Source organism: Rhinatrema bivittatum, chromosome 8 (genome assembly GCF_901001135.1).
Source record: "Rhinatrema bivittatum chromosome 8, aRhiBiv1.1, whole genome shotgun sequence".
NCBI classification, from domain to species: domain Eukaryota; kingdom Metazoa; phylum Chordata; class Amphibia; order Gymnophiona; family Rhinatrematidae; genus Rhinatrema; species Rhinatrema bivittatum.
In genome coordinates, this window is record NC_042622.1 from 254,166,946 (window position 1) to 254,189,282 (window position 22,337).

Here is a 22,337-nt window from a genome sequence, read left to right on the forward strand (position 1 = left end):
GTTACAAAACATAAAACTGTTTTAAAGGTTTTTCAACAGCTGAAGTAAACTTAGCTCGACTCCTGTCAACCTAAAACCAAATATATTAATATATAATTTATATGTAGTTATTAAGACCATGCTAATGTTTTTATCTACCTCTCATCTAACTTGCTGTAAACCACCTTGAATCTTTCAAAAATGCATCTTCATACACATGTGGTTGTCTTGTCAAAGTGTCCGGTTTTTCTAGTCTCAGGTCACTCAAATTGTGGCAAATAATTTGGGATATTCTGTTTTCATAGGACCTGGCCTGGGACTGTTGGGCAGATGGATTTGGTTCTTCAATTCCAGTTAAGCACAGGCCTTGGTCAGGCAATTATTGTCAGCTGCTCGCTTTACAATTGCCAAGTTTTGGAAAACGAATCCAAACCTGGAGTACTGGCATGCTCAGTTACAGGAGGTAGCTGATATTGAGTGTTTGTACTTTCACAAAAAAAAAAAAAAAAAAATGCACGTTTTAAATTTGTACGAATATGGGAATCCTATGAGAAATACCATAAGTAGTAACTGTTTATTACCTCATAATTATTACTGTATTACGCAGATGTCTTGTGGTCATGAGTCTGTCAAACTTGATATTTTGGAAAGCATTGTATCCTTTAATTATATGATATGAAAAAGATGGTTTAAATAAAGAGTTTAAAAAAAGGCAATCAATAAAATCATAAGAAACAGAATTGTAAGAAATAAATAGTGTCTGTGATAATTATTAAAGTATGGGTACATTTCTTATACTTATCTACTTTTACAAAAATCAGGAGGAGGAGTCTGCTGAGAACTACAATGGTGCCACCCAGCCCTTCTGAAATATCTACCAACTTTATAAAAAAAAAAAAGAGAGATGCATTAAAAAACAAAACTGGCTCCAGAGCTGCATAATGGAAAAGCGGCATCTGTAAAATGCTTTAAATCCAGCATGAAAATGTAATTCCCTCCCAGGCAAACTCAACATTTTGTACCCGACTGGTTGCACAGAACAGTTTATAAAAGACCAAATAATAAAACCGGACTAACATTTAATTACATAATAAAACTGACAGTGTCAACACTGCAGGACTTGTTCTGTCACCTCCATAAGGAAATGGTCCTCGGAGGGGGTCATTTTGTAACGTTGTGTGCCTAAATTATACAGCAAATATGCACCCAAGTTACGCAGACTCTCAAAGCAGAAAATTACACCCAGCAAGTTTACCCGCACAACCTTACACTAACTATACGGTGTGCATGATTCTTTTTATAAAAACTTACACGTATATGTTTGGATTTTCAAAAGTATGCCCATAAGTGCAAACCTTTCCTCATCTTTGCTCCCAGGAACTCTTCTGCTCAGTTCGGGTAAACTTGCACATAAAAGATGGGCAATTAAAAAAAAAAAAGCCTTTTTGCACAGGTGAAACACCATTTTATCTGTAGAAATGATTTGGAAAAAATGACCCTTTAATTATATTTGGAGGGGAAAAAATGCCCGAACACAGTATAAGAGTCCTGTAAAAAGAATGGCATTTAGCACAACAACCGACAGGGACAAAAATCCTCAAATTTGCTCCTTAGAAATGGGTAGAAATGCTACAGCCTGTCATCTCAGAAAAGGTAACACGTTTATTAAATTGCATACTTAATGGCTATTTGCATAGATAAAATTAAGTTACTTCTGTAAATGTGACACAATCTGTGTAAGTTGCCTTCTTTGTATGAAGATCCTACAACAATATAAATGCCTACTACTGCTTTCTGCTCTTTTGTTCAGCTGATGAATTGTTTTAGAGGCCTTTTTATCTTTTGGATTTAAAAGAAACAGCACAGAACATTGCGTATTCTGCTGTAAAATTATTGCTTCTGCCTTTTTTCTTTCTACGTATTGCTTTATTATTTACTCTACGGCCTAACAATCCAAATGACGGACGGATACTCTTTCTCTCTCTCTCTTTTATGCATGTTAAAAAGAAAAAAAATTGTGAAATTCCAGTAAAAATCCATAAATTAGAGCCTTGATCGTGGATCACCAGCACCTTCCCAGAATTCCACTCTGTGAAAATGGAAAATGGTGACTTCATTGGCTGTAAATCAGTGTTCTCGACTGCAGGCAAAACATCAATTTCAATATTTAAACAAATATCTTTCAGCTAACAGCCTGCGGAGGAGAAAAGGACAATCAACAAAACAGAGCTCCAGTCTCAAGATTAAGGGGGAAAAAAAAGGTAAAAAAAAAAAATAAAATTGTAATAGTAGAAATAATCAAGAAAAAAAAATGATCCCCGCAGTTATTTGGTTTAAAAAAAAAATGTTGGGAGACTGGTTCTTGTGGTTGGGGCTATACAGTAATAACATCCCCTAAAAACATAGTAATGGAGATACATTGTAACAATCTCTACCAAGAGGTTCCAGAATCATTTTTCATACCAGCATCTCCTGCCGCTGTTGCTACTCTTACCTGACAGGACGCTGCACTGGAACAGGACGACAGCCCAGACAGAATCGTGAAAGATGGGGAGGGAGAGAAGGATTCTCTTTGAATTTCCAATGCTATGAAGATAAATTCAAGCAAAAACAAGTCTCTTAAATATCTCCCATATGACTAGCCACGCTGCAGCTGCATGTGGGGGACTGGGAAGGGAAATTAAGTTATAAGCCTCCCGAAGATAGGACACAACACAAGCGGCCCATGTCTCTGCCAAAGACATTGTGGTTTGCTGGCTGAGCTACGGGCTGGTGTTTCTGCCCAGTTCAGCCATTCACGGGAGAGATTACTTTTTGGTTACATTTTAGTCTACTTTGCAAAGGAAAAGAAGGCTTATGAGATTGCTATGTCTGTGTGTCCTGTGATACATTTTTTGTTTGGTGTCCTATCCCCATCAAATTTTCAGAACATATCAGGAGTTCGGGGTATTTTTGATCCATGCATATGCACAAAGGGGCAGATTTTAAAACCTGTGCACGGGCGCAGATTTGTTCACGCAACCCGGCACGAACAAATCTACGCCCGATTTTATAACGTGGGCGCGCAGCCGCGTGCACGTTATAAAATCCAGGGTCGGCGCGCGCAAGGAGGTGCACAATTGTGCAACTTGCGCGCGCTGAGCCGCGCAGCCTGCCTCCATTCCCTCCACCCCCCCTGCACCTTCCCCTCCCTTCCCCTAACTAACCCGCCCCCCAGCCCTACCTGGAACCCCCCCCCCCCCTTACCTCTGTTGAAGAAGTTACGCGCACCGGCCAACGGCTGGCCTGCGATCCCGGGCACAGCAGCAAATGGCCGCTGTGCCTGGAGGCTCAGGCCACGCCCCTTTTTGCAAGCCCCGGGATATACGTGCGTCCCGGGGCTTGCATGCGCCGCCGAGCCTATGCAAGATAGGCTCGGTGCGCACAGGGGCAGCTTTCGGGGGTTACGTGTGTAACCCTTTGAAAATCTGCCTCAAATAGTATATGCCTGTGTCCCAGAAAGTAGGTTCTGGGTGGAATTGGGGGGAGTTCAGGGGTTGGATTTTTTTTTTTTAAACACGTACAGATTAATTTTCAAAGGAAACATAGAAATGACGGCAGAAAAAAACCAATCGGCCCATCTAGTCTGCCCAGCAAGCTCCCACTTATTTTTCCATACTTATCTGTTGTTTCATCAACCACCAAGTTCAGGGCCCTTGTTGGTAACTGTTTGATTCAAATTGGTAACTGTTTGAGTTGCATGTATAGATGTAACTTATTAAAGCAATTTCCAAAACCCATGTACCCACTTGCGTGGGTAAATCCTATGGACAATTCAATGGCATATATTGTAGCAATTTTCAAAAGCCCACTTACATGTGTAAAACTTATTTTTAAGCGTGCAAATGCATTTGAAAATCAGGCCTATATTGTACGTTGGAGATGCTACTGCCATGATTCAACTAGTTTTAACACAAACAAAAATCATCAAGAGATTTCTGCATGAACCTCCATAGGATATTAGTTTCACTTGTGCCTAATCCACAATGGCAGCAGTGTTCTAATAATTCTATGGGGGCTGGAACTGGGTCTTGGGTTTGATTTCCAGCTCAGATCTTCTGCCGTTCATAGACATTAAGTGGGAAGGAGTCCTAGATATTGCTCACTGGTGACACCTAGTGGCTGGATTTAGGATCCATTATTGCAGGGCTACCAGAAGGAGCCCTGCACCCTGACACCTCTCCTCCACTCCCAGCCAAGGACTATTACTGCAATGACTGGAATGAAGGAAGTGGGAGGGGGATTTAAAATAGGGGAAAAAAAATCTTTGGGTAGTTGCAAATTAAGGCTCATGGTGCCAGATGCCACATCCGGTTCCATATGAGCTAGAAACCTGAAGGAGCAAGAGGAATCAGCTAGGTCCAATAAAAAAATAATTGCATGGGACAGGTGATGGAATTTACATGGAAAGATGCTTTAAACATACAAACATAGAATATGACTGCAGAGAAAGACCATAAGGTCCTTCTTGTCTGCCTACAAAGCTTCTTTTTGCAGTGCTATAGATTCCAATTCATCTTGGCTTTCCCTTCACAACTAAGGATCTTCTGTGCTTATCACAGATTTTCCTGAAATCTGTTAGTACTTTTGCATCCACCATTTTCCCAGAGAGGCTGTTCCAGGGATTACAGGAGGGTGAAAGGGGAGGCGATTCTGGAATAATTCTAGAAATTCCTTGCCACTGAAAACAGTTTGTTTCTTGTGCCATACTTAGATATTTGAGGTATCTGAATAACTACTGTATCCTCTTCTCTAAAGATATACATATTTAAGTCGCATATCTCATAAGTGCTGGACTGCCTCCACCCAATCTATATCCTTTACAGCCTCCAGAACTGGACACAGTGTTCTAGAACTCAGATTACATGCGAGTACTTTTCTTTCAATATGTTATTTCCAAGCAGATTGCTTAGGATTGCAGAAATGGAGTCTGGTTGCCAATTAAACTAAACTAAGTACAGTATTGTTAAAAAAAAAAAGAAAAGTAAGAAAGGACTTACAGTTTCATTCACTCCACTTGCTGTTTTTTTTTTTTTATTGAGCACTTTAGAAGACTTCACTCATTGCACTTTACTAAATTAATTCTCACTTAATCCACCTATAACCCACCTGAATTAGCTGTACCTAATCATGGCCTCGCTGTTTTTAGCGCAAAACCATTTAAATATTTTTTGTGTTTTGTCCGTGTGTCTTGACTAGACTGTAAAAGGTACATTTTTTAGTCGCGCATGTTTGCCGGTGCGCGCACATGGACACATCAATTTTATAACATGCGCTGTCTATGTGTACACTATAAAATAATCTACCCGCTCACACAATTTTATATCGATGCACGCACGTGCACGCGAATCTCGTCTTGAGCGCGTAAGGTGGGGGGATTTTAGAAGGTACACATGGTGATGCAATAGGCCCATATCCCAGTTCCCTCCCTGTAAAGGATTTCCTAAACCCCCTACCTAACCTGCCTCCCATATCCCTAAAACCCCACTGACTACCCTAGACTTCTTTGTTTTAATACTTACCCGCTGTCCGTAGCAGCAGCAAGTTACGAAGTTGTCAGATCCCGGCATGCATTTGAGCGCATCATTGACTGGATAGCGCTGTCTTGGCCTGCCCACGCCCTTTTTTGCCACACCTTCTTTATTCGCGTACCAGGAGATACATGCGAGGCTGCAGGCCTCTTAACATCCGCACAGCCGGTGCACTTCCCAGTCACGCGTGTATCTCCCAGATTTGCCACGCATAGGGCTTTTAAAAGCCCTTAAGCTCCAATGAGCAGGGACTGGTTCTTATGTGTCTCTACGCAGCACTGCATATGCCTGGTAGCACTATAAAAATAACTCATAATACAAATATGAGGTCTCATCAATGACTTATTCGGGGTACTATCACTTCCATTTTTCTTCTGGTTATATCTTTCCCAATGCACTCTAGGAATTCTTGTGGCCCTGATTTCTGTCTCCTTGCACTGTTTTGCAACCTTGAGATCATCAGTATCACCATTCTGAGGTCTTGTTCCTGATTGAACATTTATTTGCAATTTTGTGTATTGTGAATAGACTTGCTGGGTAGACAGATTTGATGACATATTTCTATGGTTTAGTAATAATTCTTTAGCAGACTGGGGAAGGGGTGTCAGCTAGTATAAATATATTTATTGGGCTTGTTTTATGATTTATGCTAATTTGATTTGAATTATGAATTTTATGTGTTTGTATTTCAATATTGTATAATTATGTAAACTTGGTTTATTTTTCTTTTGTATCATACTGAGAGATTCTATATTTGGTATTATAAATAAACCAATAAAAAGGACTTTCATACAATGCCCTGCAAAAAGGTTACCTGGGTGGAAGGAGAAGATTTATGGGCCTCAGGTTAACCTCACTTTATTTTGACTGCTATTTTATTTTAGGGGAAAAATGTGTTAAAACTTTTCAAAACAAAATCTTTTTTTTTTAAGAATGCAGTTACCCCATTCTATAAAAAAACAAAAAATAAAAAAGCTATGTGGTTTTATTATATTGACTTCCAAATGTAGCATAAAATTTCCAAACTACAGTCATGCAAAAACTTTTACTTTTCCAAAATGCAAAATGTAATGGAATTCCCGATATTGCAAAAAAGCCCAACCCTAAACCCAAAAAAAAAACCTGTAGGTTTTGGTGCATCTTTGATCTATAGGACAAAACGGAAGAGGTGGCACAGAGCTAGGACTGAAATCTGGGACAACCTCCCAAGGATGAGAACCCACTTCACCTCCTCTGACATTTTGCTTGCGTTTTCTTTCGGTCGTTCTCTTGTCAGTTTCTATGGCCCTTGCAGCACAGAGCGAACGTGTTTTGGGGTTTGTTTGTTTTTTTAATTATTATTATTATTGCTTTACACTTAGAAATCATTTAAATGCCGAAGACTAAAAGCAATGCAGGCTTTATAACAGCAAGGCTAAAGAGGTTACAGCTGCTGCAGCACGAATGATTCTGCGGAGTGCACGTTAATAGACTCTTTCCTAATATTTTCAATTCATGTTGATTGATTCCATAAACTGTGCCTAATGCAGTCACAAGGAAATTGCTCTCAGACAAAAAAAAACAAAAACCCAACATTAAAAGCATGGTATATTACTATTTCTCTTCCTCCTATCCCTTACCCCCAGCCCCCAAACACTTCAGGTAGGTTTCAATGTTGTTTTAGCATAAGTCCCTTTGCTGAAGTATTTGGAGGGTGCTGAGGGGAGCACGGAGCACAGACTCCCAAACAGACAAAAACAGAATGGATTGTGATCTTTATAATGCATGCCGGGTTGGGGTGTGCTTTGTGCTACCCACCCATGACGGCACTGGTATTTTATCAGCTTTGACTCACCTACGGAAATTATACCCATACCATTGTGTCTTTACCTAGTAAGCCAGATATGATTGGAAAGGGACCACAGATGGGTTGCGACTGTCACAGCAGGCCTTAATGATGGGTGGGGAAAGCCCTTCACCTGGGTCTCAGAAGCTGCAATGCGGTAGCTAGAATAATAATAATGATGATGATGATGTTTGGATTATTAGCCTACCTTTCTAGATGACGCTTAAGGTGGCTTCAGGTACAATAAGTCCATTCCCCAAAGAGCTTACAATCTATGGGCCCAATTTAAAAAGCATTTTCATGCTTAAAGTTGAGTTTTACAAGTGAAAATGCACTTTACCCATGTAAGTGGGCTTTTGAAAATTGCTTTAATATATACCATTGAATTGTCCATAGGATATTCATGTGTACGTGCAGTTTATGTGTGTAAATAGCTTTTTAAAATTGCTACGATAGGAAGTTACATTTACGTGCGTGACTCCTTTTAAAATTACCTCCTAAGTGCATTATCTGAGGCAATGAGAGATCAAGTGAATACACTTCCAACAATCAAATGTGCCCCACCATTACCAAGAACAGCAGAAAGCAGTAATGAGCCTGATCAATACAGGATGCAGATACGGACTAGGCTACAGCTAAGCCATCATACAGCGAGTTGCAGAGCCTGCACATTAGTAATGTGGGGTAACAGATATCCATTCTTCCCAAAGCAGGATTATTCAGGAAATACTGTAGAAATTCAAACACTGCATAAAACTATACATAAAAACGTAAAACAGAGAAGATGTCGGAAGTCCAGCCATGCTGCCCGTTTGTACCTGCCTACTGGGCTGCCACAAGTCTTATTTGATCTGTGCTCTTCTTCCTCCCTCCATCTGCCACTAAGGTCCTTTTGTGTGTGTCCCGTGCATGCCTGAATTCTGCCACATTAATGCATCTGAGGTGCCTATCCTTCATAGCATAGCAAAGATGAACTTAGCAGACAGTCGTTAACACATATCTTAAGGAACCTCTGTCAAACTTCCACCATATTCAAATGGATTGTTATCATGTGATATATTCTAGGAACAATATAGATAAATACATTTTCACATCTGTACATTGTGCAGGACTATAACACTGGTGGCAAACTTAATAAACAAAATATATATTTATAGCACTTCATAACTAGTAAATGAACAGAGAGTGAAAATATTTTTACAGAAAATAAACTGTTTTAGAGTAGTTCTCACAACAAACCTTCACAATGAAGGCAGAAATAGCTTCACATGTGAATATTTAAAGGAGTTACACAAGTAAATGTAGTGTACAATCATAGCAATTTTCAAAAGCCATTAACTTGCATTAAGTTCACTTAATGCAGATAAAACCTATTGACAATTCAATGGCATATATTGTAGCAATTTTCAAAAGCCTGCTTACACAAATAAAGTGCATTTACATATGCAAACCCAGTTTTAAGCATGTAAATGCTTTTGAACATCAGGTTTTCAGTGTGTTTTGGAAAAAGAAAAATTATATAATTATGGAGAAAAAAATTTTTGGAGAGAGAAAATATACATAACCAGAAAAAACCCACTAATTTGTACTGCCAGCCCACAGAAAGAGAAATATGTAATACCACCAAAAGCTGTAAAGAGAAGCAAGTATTTAGCATGTAAACTGTTCTATTAACAGAGACAAGACAGCACGTCTGCTCCAAGCAAGAATCCTTTCATTATCCCTTTTTTAAATAGAAAAAAAAGATTTATTATATTCCTTTTTTAAATCATTCCTTTTGCTCAGTCCCCACCTTAAAAAAAACCAAAACAAAACAAAAAAATCACAACCCCAAAACAAACTAAATGGATTGACTGAGGATTATACACAATACAAAGAGGATGTCAGGCAAAGGCAAGGGACTGGCTTTCAACTATACCCAGGGGTCTTTTTCTTTTCAACTTCAGCCCATACATCGTAGGTCTTGCTCCATTATTCCAGCAGGGCTCCCATCCAGTCCCAAGCAGAGCACGACGCATTATTACACCAAGAACAGGATGTGATGTATAAAAGTAGAGGGACACACCTGCAGGTCCCTTGCATTCTCCTTTCTCTCAGCCAAAACGCAGAGGGTAAGCTGGATACCAGCAAGGCTACCCCCCGCCTGCCTCAACACCTTTGGCTTGATGCTACAGATGGGCACTGCTCAATACAACAATGGATAAGGGGGGACCGAGCGAGAAAAAGGGATCCCTTATAAAAAGGCCAGGCATTTGGCCGGGTTCTGACCATGTCATAAGCAAAGAGAGGGAGATTTCAAGTGCTTTGTTACACCACTGGAACCCTGAAAGTAATTTATCCTGACTGCTGGTGTGCCAGAATCCCTCATTCCTTATATTTGTGAAATGCAACAGATAGTTTATTTAGCTCATTTTGCACCGACCTTATGAAGGGAGTTTACCCATCAAAAGAGAGTCATAAATATACTAAGTCCACTAAAATGGGTTATCATCTGCAACTTGCTTGGTGACCTTTATAATTTTACAGAACAATGCAAGGAATTAAATGATTTCTTAAAATAGCATGACATAGGATTGGAAAAATTGTCACTGAAATGACGCAAGAACCTATTGGTTATTTCACAGTGACGCACAGGTGGTAGGACAGTCTCTCAGGTTACTCGCTTGGTGTGCGAAGGGATTTTTGTTTTGTCTTCTTTTTCCCTTTAAGCATAGTGTGCCTAATTACATCCCTTCTTTATAGGATTAAATAAACTTTACAAAACAAAACATCAAAATCCCACACGGAAAAGTGCAGCCATGAGAAAGGCTCAGACATCTAAGCCTCTGAGCATTTACTCCCAGCTGCCTGCTGTTCCCTCCTCAGACAGCAATTCAGTGCGATTTCATACCTTGGGCGAGGTTTGACAGTGAGAAAATAGATCATAAAGTAACATTTTTCACGCATAACTGGGCTTTGTGATTTTGTCGTTCAGAACTGCAAATGTGTCATCAAACTCTATGATGATCCACAGATTCCAGGGAAATCATTTAATCTTTTCTGACTCTCCCATGAGGTCGCCATTGACTTCTGAAACATGCCCAGTGCCTGTTTTCTCTTTGGGAGGATGGCAGTACACGTTCATAATTCTGTGCCCCTTCTCAAGCTGCTTCCAACAACATGAGTTCTATTCTTAACTCCTCTCCACTGCACATGTCTCACCACAAATCCCAAATTACCCTGCTTCAAAAAGCAGCCTTAAAAAGAAGGCAGGCATACACACATAGAAAATTAGGAAATGTGCAAGGTAGATGCAATGTGAAATAGACAATTCAGCAGATGGATGACAAAATGCAGCAATCATTAATAAACTTGCTTTGATAATGCAGGAGATCTGTCTGTAAACAGGATATTCATCTGTTTTTATTCTTCCATTTGAAAGACACACCCAAAAAAAATGTAAACATTTAAAAAAATGAAGGTTCACCTGAATCAATCAGATGTTTCAATATTTCAGTGAGTACCAAGCAGCATAACATTCAAAGCTTGCTCTGATCTGATTTCTGTGAAATTATTAAACCAGAAGAATAAACTGGATTCAATAAACTTATCCTATCCTACATTCTCCTATTACCCTGGAAGATAAGAAACCGGGAGGGAGTTCTCCTCAATCTGAAGCCAGACCACATCCATCACAAAAACAGCTTGCCTACATTCTTAGACCCCAGGACACACACCAGCTCCAAGCAACCAGAGCGAAAAGAGCCCAAGCTAGGAAGCAGGACAGGGGAAAGGGGTGAGGGGGGAAAGGGGTGAGGGGGGAAAGAGGATGTGTGGGGTTTCATACCCCCCTGCCACAACCTATTTGTTGCAACTTAACACCGATTTTGACAGGTCAACATTAGCACAGCAAAATACAGAGAAGAAGGAGGAAATTAAGAAATTCAAGTAAAGAAGAAATATCATGGTCGAACATCACACAGTCACGTCTGACATTTCCAAGAAAAGAAAAGTGAAAACTAGCTCTAATTGAAAGCTTCAGAAACAAAAGACAGACAGACAGAGAGAGAATCAAAAAGGTCTTCCCAGTCCCTTATGTACTGCCTTACTGACTGGCCAGCTGGGAGCCTATATTATCTCTCTTCCCTCCTTCACACAAACATTTCAGAAAAATGGAATACAGACAAGAAGTGAAATGCACTTATGAGAAGGTGAGGGGGTTGCTGGTTAGTGATTAATGAAACTGCAGTTAATGTGAAGACAGTGGGGGTATAGTGGTTTGCTGAGAGGGTCTAATCGGCACCTCCTGGTAAGATTATATAATGTGTGTGTATGTATATATATATATATATATATATATGTGTGTGTGTGTGCGCACAAAGTTAGATAACTAATTTTTACTATTATTTAGTAATTTTGTCTTCCTCTTTATTTTAATCATTCAATGTCTTTCTTTGGCAACACATAACATTTTTATGCAAATAAAGTTATCTGAATCTATATTTATGCATTAATGCTGGAATGATGGGAGCAAGCTCTGTTGGACTATATACTTCAATACACAGCAAGTATAGGAGCCAGTGTGCAGTGTAACCTAAGACAGTAGATGAAGGCAGGGAAAGATCAACTAACCCAACTACTCCACCCAGTTATTCTATCCATCCCAGCTGCAAGCCACAGAGTGGGATCTGGAAACATTATGGCTCTTCACACCATGTGTATACAAATTGGAGACGATGCAACTGAAAGAGTCCTTGGTCAGGCAGAGTAGCTAGAAGGGGACAGTAGCTAAAAAGAGATGAACTAGACAAGCATGAACATAAGTCCTTGCAGCCTACTCCACAAAGCTTAGGAAAGAGAAGCAATGATCCTAAATGTAGAATCAATACACAACAGAAAAGGAGGCAGCAGATTTTGGCACTAAGTGTGCAAGAAAGAAAGAAATGAGAAATGCATGAAATGTTGAAAAAGAAATAAAAGAAACAAGAATAGAGAAGGAAAAAAGACTGGGAGAGGCACAAAACAAAATGGGGTGACAAAGAGAATACAATAAAAAAGACAGACAAGGGAGAGAATGGGAGAAATATAAGCAAAGGCGGTAAGAAAAGGCAGGATGCAGTAGCAGGGCATCTGGGAAGCTTTGAGCTCTTGGTCCTTTGGGATGTCTTCCTACTCATGGAGCGGTACACACTGGAGAATACTGTAACAGCTTATAAACAGGTAAGCATCGTGGAGTGAAATGAGGTGTGTGTGTGTGTGTGTGTGGGGGGGGGGGGGTGCACTCCAAGGAAATAGATAAGGCGGAGGAGGAGATGGTGAGACAGGATAAGTGGGAGGGAGGAAAGAATGGTCAAACCTGAAGTCACAATAGGGTAGATGGACCACCCCCTCACATGTGAATCAGAGCATAAGAGGTGTGCCAGCAACAATAGAGGCCACTAGTTGCAGGGAGGGATTAAGTGTTAGGAGAGCCCAAGTAAAGGCCAGGGAGGGGTTGTAGGTATGGTGGGTAAAAGGAAATTAGAAAGGGGCAAAAACAATGATGGGTGGGGTGTTTACTGTAATTCTGTAAGTATTAAATAGATAGCACAATTATTGATGAGGGCTGAAGAAAGAAAGATATATCATAAACCAGGATAATGTGGGGTGGGAGGAGAGAATAATTCATAGTGGTGCATTTTCAAGGACTCATTTTGTACTGGTGAATTTGGCTCAGATAGTGATATTAGATTGGATTGATCCGAGCATTAATGAGAAAGTTTCCTTGGACGATACTTGGGAGGGAAAGAAGGGAGAGACTACTTGAGAATAAAGGGGAAACAAAGAAACTTGACATGTCTGTTGATTAGATGGTGAAGGAGTATGAAAGGAGAGTCAAGTAAAACCGATTTTCTTTTAGTGGGGGAGGGAGGCACATTACAATAAAGCAGGAGCGAGCCTTCCTGTGATGGGAAATGGGTGGCTGAGAAATAGGTGAGGCGGGGACGCTGGCATGCAAGAATAGACTAAATGCACCCAGGATAGGAAAGGCAAGAGAGAGAGAGGGAACACCAGCTCCAGCATCACATCAGCATGACTGACCTCAAATCCTATCCAGGAGACACATAGCGGGGAGGAGAACCAGAGAAAGAGAGAATCAGAAAGGAGAGAAGGAAGGAGAGCCAGGGACAGAGGAATGGAAAACAGGAGAAGAATGAAGGTAGAGCGGCAGGGATACAGAAGGAGAAGGGCAAGAAATGAGAGGAAAAGCATGGAAGGAGACCCCGAGAGAAAGGAAGGGGGGACAGGATAGGTCTAAAGAACGCTGGAGGGATAAGAGAGAGACCTTGGGGAAAAGGGAAGGAATGACCGTGTGGCCAGGAGGGTAGCGGAGAAAGCGGGCGAGGCTCCCTTCTCCTTAGCTTCACCTGCAGAGCTGCCTCTTTGTTTGATCCCTTGCATCCCCTTCCCCCAGCCCAGAATCAGTTGCCCTCGCCCAGCATCAGCACCAGAACAGCTCCCATTCCTCAGAGGGCGGAGAAGAGACAGCGCTGGAGCATGTTCCTCACCACCACACCCCTCCCGAACCCAGTCCGGTCCGACCGGTGCTCACTCTCTCCCCCACCCCTACCGGGTCCTTACCTGCTGGCTGACTCGCTAGCTGGGTTCCCGGCGCTCGCGCTCCTCCTCACATCCTCGCGGGAGGCGCATGGAATGGCGGCGGGCGGGCGCGCGCTGCTGCTGCTGCTGCTGCTACCGCCTCGCGCACCCACCCCAGGGCGCTGGGGCTGGGGGTGGCGGGGAGGGGAGGGTAGGGAAGGGAGGGGGTTACACACACGCACACTGCGGCTCGCGCTCACTCAGCGCTCCGCACTCTCTCTCGCGCGCTCGTTCTCTCTCTCTCTCTCTCTGCCTCGCAGGTGATGTCATCCCCAAAGTCCCTTCTCGCCTTCTCTCTCTCTCAGCCGGCGAAGGGGAGGGAAGGAGGGGGCGTGGAAAGGACGTAGGTAACCGGGGCTCTGGTTTCGTCACCACGCAGCAGCCTCCTGACCACACCTCCCTACCACGTGCACAGAATGAGGCTGGGGGGACGGGGAGGGGAGGTGGGTAGTTAAAGGGCTGGTTTGCGCGCACGTGGTTGGCGAGGCTTGGGTAGGGCTGAATATGAGCTTGCAAGGTCTCGGTGCACCTGCAGCAGTAAAGGCGGAATCGGCGAGCAGCCTCTTATACTTCTCTCAGAACAGCGGTAGTGTGATACCTTTGAGAGGGCAGTGGAGGGCTAGTCGGCGGCCTTTCAAAACACACTCAAACCTCTCTGATGTGATGTCCCGTGCACATGCCGTTTTTATTCTGGGATGGTCTTTGTAAACGTAAGGTTGTGTCTGTAGGGTGTGGATGGCGTGGCCAAGCTGGGTTGGGAACCCGTGTCTCAGGTTCGGGTAAGACGTCTTTAAACGATGGATTTGGTATTTGTGCTCGGAAGTGAAAGTGAAGTTTAAATTCTATGGTGGTTTGCTGTCTGTAAACTGAAATCGTTCAGGGAGATTAGAACGGATTGATTTTATTTGGCGTGATATTCCAGTTGGTGCTTGAGTTAATGCACAGAACGAATAATTTGTTTTGACGATAATTCTGTATGAATAACGATTTTGTTTTGTGACTTTATGTGTTTCAAGGATTCTGCCTTTTTTTCACCGCTTACTACTTTTGTACTCAGCTTGAAAACCCCTCTTAATTTAACTTGACTGTTTGCAGTCTGTCTGCTTTGACATTACAGGAAAGAGCTGTACATCTTATGTTCTGTGCAAATCAGTAGTAACTATTTTGCTCATCAATTACGCTTTTTACTACAGAGCTCTCATTTCTAAATTCTTTACGACATATTTTCTGAACCCCTGCTAGCAACTGTTTACAAACGTCAGTCATTTCATGCGGCATGTGATCGATTGATTCTTGTTGCAATAGATGTTTGTGACGTCATAGTCAACATGAACCAGTCTGATCCAGTGATTGTAACGTTTTGTGATTTAATATCGTAATTGCTTTCAGGGCTGTGCAGGACAAGCACTTAAATTATATCTTTTCAAATAAAGGAATTTGGTTGTTAAACTTTACACCCTGTTCCATGTAATTTCTTTTTCAATGTTAATTTATACCTGTTCCATGTAAACCGATGTGATATGCAAATGAATGTTGGTATAGAAAAGTTTTAAATAAAGTTTATTAATCTAAGCTGATCCAGTCCTAGTTTTTCCCCAAGGCCTGCATGTTCTTGTAGTTCTGCTAGGTCTAGCGAAAGCAGAAGTATAAATTCATGCATGCAATTTATTTTATTTCTCAACTTTTCTATTCTGCTTTTCAAAAAAACAAAAAGAGTAAAGTGAATAAAACCAGGACTGGATCAACCTATCTTGAAGAAAAAATGGATTCAGTTGGCATACCTCTGACTATTTATAAATTAACTTATACAGGTGTCATCAAGATCTGAAATTTTCATTCAATAAATGTGGACAGAAAAAAATGATTTAAGGGTAGCTGCAAGCCAATTTTGCTAACATCAACAAATTAGAAAGTGTTTTTTTAATTGTTAATAAAAGAAAATATTCATAATCTGATCACTTGCTTTCAATAATGACCACTATGCAAAGTCAGCCCGCAAGTTTTTCTAGTTAAGTTCCAAGAAACAGGTTTGACGCTGAGCTTCTTTTGTCTCTTAACACTCCCAATTCTTTGTCCCCTCGCAGTGTGGAAGTCTTTAAACAGAGGTTCAGTATTTATTTTTTTTATTCATGAGAATATGTATGTCAGAAGGATCCATAGTCCAGATGGTTTCTGAGTTTGATGCTTACTTGAGAAAGCTGTGCTAATGAAATCCCTTCAAAGTTCAATTACAAAAAAATTGCTAATTATTATTTCTGAATATATCCACACTATAGAGTCTCCACCCTATAAAGAGTCTTAAAAAAACCCAACAAAAACTAACATTTCTTACTAAAACTAAAGCAGTTTGGTAGCTAGCCCCCAAACAAAAAGAAACTGGTGAAAGAACACTTTTGTGGAATTCTGTTATTCTGTCAAGTCAGATTACTGCTAGGGCTGCCAGATGGCTGTATTCCTCCCCAATGGCACGATCCTATCCTGGAGGCTTTTTTTTTTTTTTTTTTTTTCCCATTTATAGCTCTGATTTCCCTTATTAAAACAAACAAAAAATAAAACAATATTAGGATGCCATGGAGACACTGGAGACAATACCAGGTCTGGAGCAGCCTGCCTGGGTAAAACTGGAGTTGGCTAGCAACTTTAGTAACTGCTGTTACACATCCTCATGTGAAAGGAAGCCTTATATGTCCTTTTTGTACTGGCCAATATGTCAGACTTATGGCGAGTGCTGTTTTCACCCTCTGTCAGTCTGACTTTTATTGTTATAAATTCTTCTGCTCCCTTACCTGCAATTTCCTCCTTGCCTTATTTGAACTCTGGAGTAGAGAACTGTTTAGAAGAGCCATAAATTACCTCCGGTGCAACGGATCTGTTTGGCATGGGCAGCATGTGTGATGTTATTTCCGATGTCTTAGACTACATGGGCTGAATGGAGGTGCTGTCATTTGAGAGACCTGGAAACGTCAACAATATTTTTGTTCTATCCTCTGTGGCATTTCCCATCCGACATAACCAAACCTAACAAAGTATCATTTGTGATTTCAACACATGTTATTCCTAGAATTTACTTCATGTCTTGTAAAAATAGTGCATGCTCAAATGAGGCAAATGGTATATAGGAGAAAACAAAATGAGAACACCAAACACACAATATTTTTTTTCCATGCATGCCCCTAATGGGCTGCCTCAGTACCATGCGCCAGAAGTACCTTGCGACTCTTAACCAGGGGATCAAGATGAATTTATAGGTGAAAAATTTAAAGAACTTAAAAACCAATGACTTGGTAAATAAAAAACAAACAAACCCCAAAACAGGGTTTTGCAGCTTTTCTTTGTGTGCCTTTGAAATACTGCATGATTTTCTTTTATATAAAGAAAAATCAGTTTTATAGAACTATAGTTTTCACCTGCTAAAAGGTACAGTTCAAATGGGACAAGCTAAATGCTTGATTTTGCGCATTTACTTTTATTTGTATGTTTTTTTATTTTTTAATTACCTGATACTAAGCCTGCCTGAAGGTCCTAAAGCCCAGCTTTGCTCTAATGTTCTAGCATTTCTGGGAGACTCCATGTCATAGGGACAGGCTGAGACAGAGCTGGTGTTGCAGCATAGAATGTCATGATTTGTTGTTCCGAGATTCTCAAGAAAAGGAAGACAAAACCAGGGCTGGCTCGGCCTATCCCTTAAGGCTGATCACCCTCCCCTAAATGTACACAGAGACTGAGAGGGTGATGGAAACCTGGTACTGGCATCTAGCAGAGATGGTAAGTATGCAAACATGTTTGAAAAAGTCCATAAGGGCATCTTTTTAAAGATAGGATAAAGGACCAGAGGGTCTCTGCCCGTACAGCTGGGCAGACTGGATGTACCAAGTGACCCTTTTCTGCAGATACTGTCTATGATTTTATAAAGCTGCTGTGAACCCCAAATGAGTGAGTCTGAAAGACTTTAATTCAAGCTATCATGTATGAAGAGGATTATTACCGCTGAGAAGTAATCAGTTACAGGATACTAATTATTTTTTCCCCTAGATAAGACATTCTGCTATTGTCTTTTTGGTGGAGGCACAGGGCAGGAAAAAATGCAGCTTAGGAATGCAAGCTGCAGGAGGTCTTATCGCTCTGCAACAAACTGAACTAGCCAAAGTGGTGCTAAAGCCCGTTGCTGTCCTGTTGTAATGAAGTGCTTAGTGCAGAGGGATGCTGTGTCACCTGAGGCAGTCTTGAATTTTTCCCTAATGCATGCATGCCAAAGCAGAAACTGCATCTCAATTTGTGCGGAAGACTGAGCCAGTCTTGATTTTTACCTTATCACAGGTGCCATGATGCAGGGTGACCTAATGCTGTAAATTTAGTTTATTCTAACAATTTAATATTTTCTGCTGTTCTGGGTTGGGAGGTGGGGCAAGTCAGCAAATAAGTAATCACCTACTGGAACCCAATTACTTGGAGAGATAACGCAACTGTTCAATCTCAGCTCAATGGCGCTCTATCACATTAGTGACTGTGTCTTGGTATTTCTTCAGCAAACTCCTGGCATCAACGGGTGCGGAGCATCTGAGAAGATGAAACAGAAAAATGGGGACTTTTCTTCAAACCCTCCCCCCCCCCCCCCCCTCCACTGAAGCCAATAAGGATGAGACAGGGAGCTTCTCAGACTTCAGAGAGGACCGACCTTTCCCTTTGTACCTGTGACTGCCAGGCTCCTCCTGGCAAATAAAGGACATGAATCGTTTGCCTGGGCTGGAGGAAGTGGAGTTGCTCACCACCGTGGCGACGTATTTGATTTTAAAACTGCTCTCCTTACATACAGGGCATTAAGTGGTCTTGCTCTATCAGGTGTTCCTGGACCTTTCCTTCTGTTACGAAGGACTTGGTGGTAGTCCTTGATCCTATGGGTAGGCCTAGTGTGTGGGGCAACTGTAATCACTGCCTGTGATTTGGGGGTGGGGCAATGGCTAATACAGTACACACGCAGACAGCACCAAAGTGAGTGCTGATCAGCATGCTCAGGTTGTGGTGTCAGACAGATTTTATTGATCAGTTTTAATGGAGAGCTGGCAGCACTGCAGAGCTAAACAGCACAGGAGCTGCTGGCCAACCCAGCTTAGCATCCTCTTCAGCAGGGTAATCCTTCTGGCTTGGGTACTGCTTGGTTTCTCAATAGGGAAGGCACTAAGGTAGAATATGATAAGAATCATTTCCGTAGTCATAGTTTGCTACATTGCAGCTCTTTGCAGTGATTTAAAAAAAAAAAAAATCACCATTTGTACTGTGGTATGGAAGCTGAGCTCCATTTTACTTTTTCTCTTTCCCCCCGCCCCCCCCCCCCCAATCTGTTTTCATTGCTAAAGTGGGCATATAGTTCCTGCTTTTCTTAGGGAAATCTGTACTTTGAAGCCATGGACGCAAAGAGGTAAAACCAGGTCTAGATTAATCTGTCTTGGGGGGGGGGGGGGGGAAATGGAAGTGGTGGGCAACACTAATGGTGTCCTGCCACAGTTTAGCTGCTGCTCCACGAGGCCCCCAATTCCTGTGCTATTTTTCTGCTAGACAGCTCTTTTTAATAAGCAGGGTGCAGGGTAGAGTGGCAAGAGCCCTGCCTCCTTACTCTGTACCACTGCCAGTGGTAGAGTTCTGCTTCTGCTCGCTTACAGCACTGACCCACAATGTTGGAAGCAAGCTCCATTATTGGCCATCACCAGTGGCAATGCAGATGGGAATGAGGGAAGGGGAGCGTCCAAAACCAGCACCATCCATCCTTGGATCATACCCTCCCTTATAAATCATGAATTTGGAAGTAATTATTCACGTTTCCCCATCTGGGCTCAAGGCGAGTTTTATAAATTCAAGTACAGTTAGTAGGTCCCTGCCCAGAGGGCTCACAATCTAAGTTTATACCTGAGCCAATGGAGGATGAAGTGACTTGCCCAAGATCACAAGGGCCATCATTGCAAGAAGAGGGTTTTGAACCCCAGCTTCCCTGATTCTCAGTCCATGCTCTAATCACTAGCCTATCCCTGCTTGCTGTAACCTCTTAATTGACTTTCTCTAATGTTATTTGCATATCCTCCATCCATCCCTTCCTTCTCCCCCCATGCTCTCTCATTCTTCCTTTATTTTTTTGTCTGATGCTGTTTCCTCCTACCTCTCTCTCTCTCTCTGTCTTCCTCACACATAATAGATATTTTAAATTTAGCTGGATAAGTTGGGGTGGAACTGGGAGGAGTTGAGTTAGCTGGCTGAGTTAACCTGCTGTCTCCAACATTCAGAGTTAGCTGGATTCCTTGGCCAGCTCAGTCTGGTCGAGTGAAAGAACTGTCCTAAAGATAGCTGGCTATATTCAATAGGGTGGCTGCACTGTTGCATAGGTGTCCAAAGTTAGCCAGATAAGTTTATCTGCCTAACTTTGTTATCTGGACTGTCTGAATATAGACAGGGTGGTGCCCATGCTTCTGCAGATGCACTGCAGAAGGCCAGAGGATCGTGGTTTCCTGGGTGGTTGTGCCCCTTCTAGATTCAGGGGGCCGAGGGGGTGCCTGCATCATTGGCTTTGACTTATGGGCTAATATAATTTACACCATGGGAAGCCAGATGGCTCGAATGAGTTCTGAATAGTGAGTAGAAAAGACAGCACAGCCATAAGTCCTCATGTGCATGTATTAATATTATTATTAGTGGAATGATCAGCACTCCACACTGTCCAGTGTAGGCAACTGTTTTGGCTCTTTGTCTGAATGAAATGAGAACAAAACCGGTTGGAATACTGTACTGAAATTAATCATTAGTCATTTCACTTTTCTCCTGGAGCTGCTGCTAATTGAGCTGCTACAGTATTACTGTCACCTGGAAAGATGACTCATTTAACCATTGATACTTAAGCACCCAAAGCTAACAGGGCTGTATTTATGGGTGTCACTCATCCATTCTCCACACTTGTCTTTGTCCTCGAAGGCTGGAAGCAAGAAAGAGACGGATAGACTCATAATGTCAAATGGGCCATGTCAGTAACATCACAGTAAAGATACAAGCCAGGGCTTCTGAGCCAGAGAAGTGAGAGAAAGGGGAGAGGGACAGGGATAAGGGTGGGAGAGAGAAGGAAAGGCAGTAGAAGGAAGACAGACAAGAAGAATGAGAGAAGAGAAGATGGTGGGAGGTGCTCCTTTCTTATGTGGGGGGAAAAATATTCTCGATGACAGATGTGAGCAGTAATGTGCTTAAAATGGGCTCCTAGACCTACTAACCACTTAATCTGTTTTGAGGTACAAAATAAAAAAAAAAAATGCATAGATGGAAAAGTAAAAATAGCGGACACCATGTGTGACCCCATTGTGCTGAAAGCTCAAAGAGAAGAGGTAAGCACTGAGGCCTTGCTTGCAGTGCAGAGAAGAGCAGGGATAAGTAGGCTCTCTTAATTTGGGGTGGAATTTCTTGTTCTGGTTTCTGCCCAAATCTAACCATGCTTTGCTAAGTGAGGCTACCGTGGTTGAGGAGACCTATCCTTAAGGGAAGGCGATGGCATTAAATGGGGCACAAGGGCTGTGCCATGGAGGTGGGGAAGGCATTGCTCACCTCGCAACTCTTGCTTCCTGACCCTACTGAAAACCCTTTCTATTCTTTCGTTCAAAACAAATTACTGGGCCTGGATGCCTTCAACTAAAGGACAATAGTGTGTTCTGTTTTTTTATGCTGGCTCTCCCCTCCCCTTTCTTTTGTTAGAAGGTGGCATTGAGTAAAGGTGGTGGTGGGGGATGTAGGGAAGTTATTTACTTCTCACTGTCAAGTCCAGCTCTGTAAATTTGTTGCATATCTAATCCTCATAGGGCAGGTAAGGCCATTTTTTTGTCACACTGATCCATCTTCCTTTCAGGTTAAACACTGGGCCCTGATGTTCTGAGGTGTTTTTTTTTAAATACAGATTTATAGATCTTATCCAGATCCACAGTCCTCCCAAAAAACAAACAAACGGTGAGCATTGTATACATGGTCCACCCTTCTATATGCCACCTCAGGATCTCAGCAAGTCCAAATCTCTAAAGGGTCTATGGAAAGGTATAGGAATTATGGAACTGAATACAAGGTCCAGCATCATCTTAGAGCTAATAAGTTATGTCTGACTTTGGTGCTTAGATATGTTAAATAGGCTAGCCAAGTGTCCATGAAGGAAGCATATTTTGGTGGAGATGACTGCTCGCAGGTTAAGTAGACAGCTATTTTATATAAGTGCAACCTCCCAATATGTAAGAGATGGAGCCTCCACAGCAAGCCAATGATCTATTTTTTGGCCAATAGGCATGGTTTCCGCATCACTGTGAGTCTGGGATGGATTGTGCAGTCTCCTCCAA

The 22,337-nt window shown here is 41.9% G+C and overlaps 1 protein-coding gene across 1 annotated transcript in view; it reads right to left on the reverse strand.

The window, feature by feature from the left end:
* Positions 1 to 14,217, reverse strand: part of PTPRS (protein tyrosine phosphatase receptor type S) — a 568,002-nt gene extending 553,785 nt beyond the window's left edge. Inside the window, exon 1 of the mRNA XM_029614603.1 lies at positions 13,975 to 14,217. The gene's annotated coding sequence lies outside the window, so the exon portion shown is untranslated. The remainder of the gene's footprint in view (positions 1 to 13,974) is intronic.
* Between the last annotated feature and the right edge of the window lie 8,120 nt (positions 14,218 to 22,337).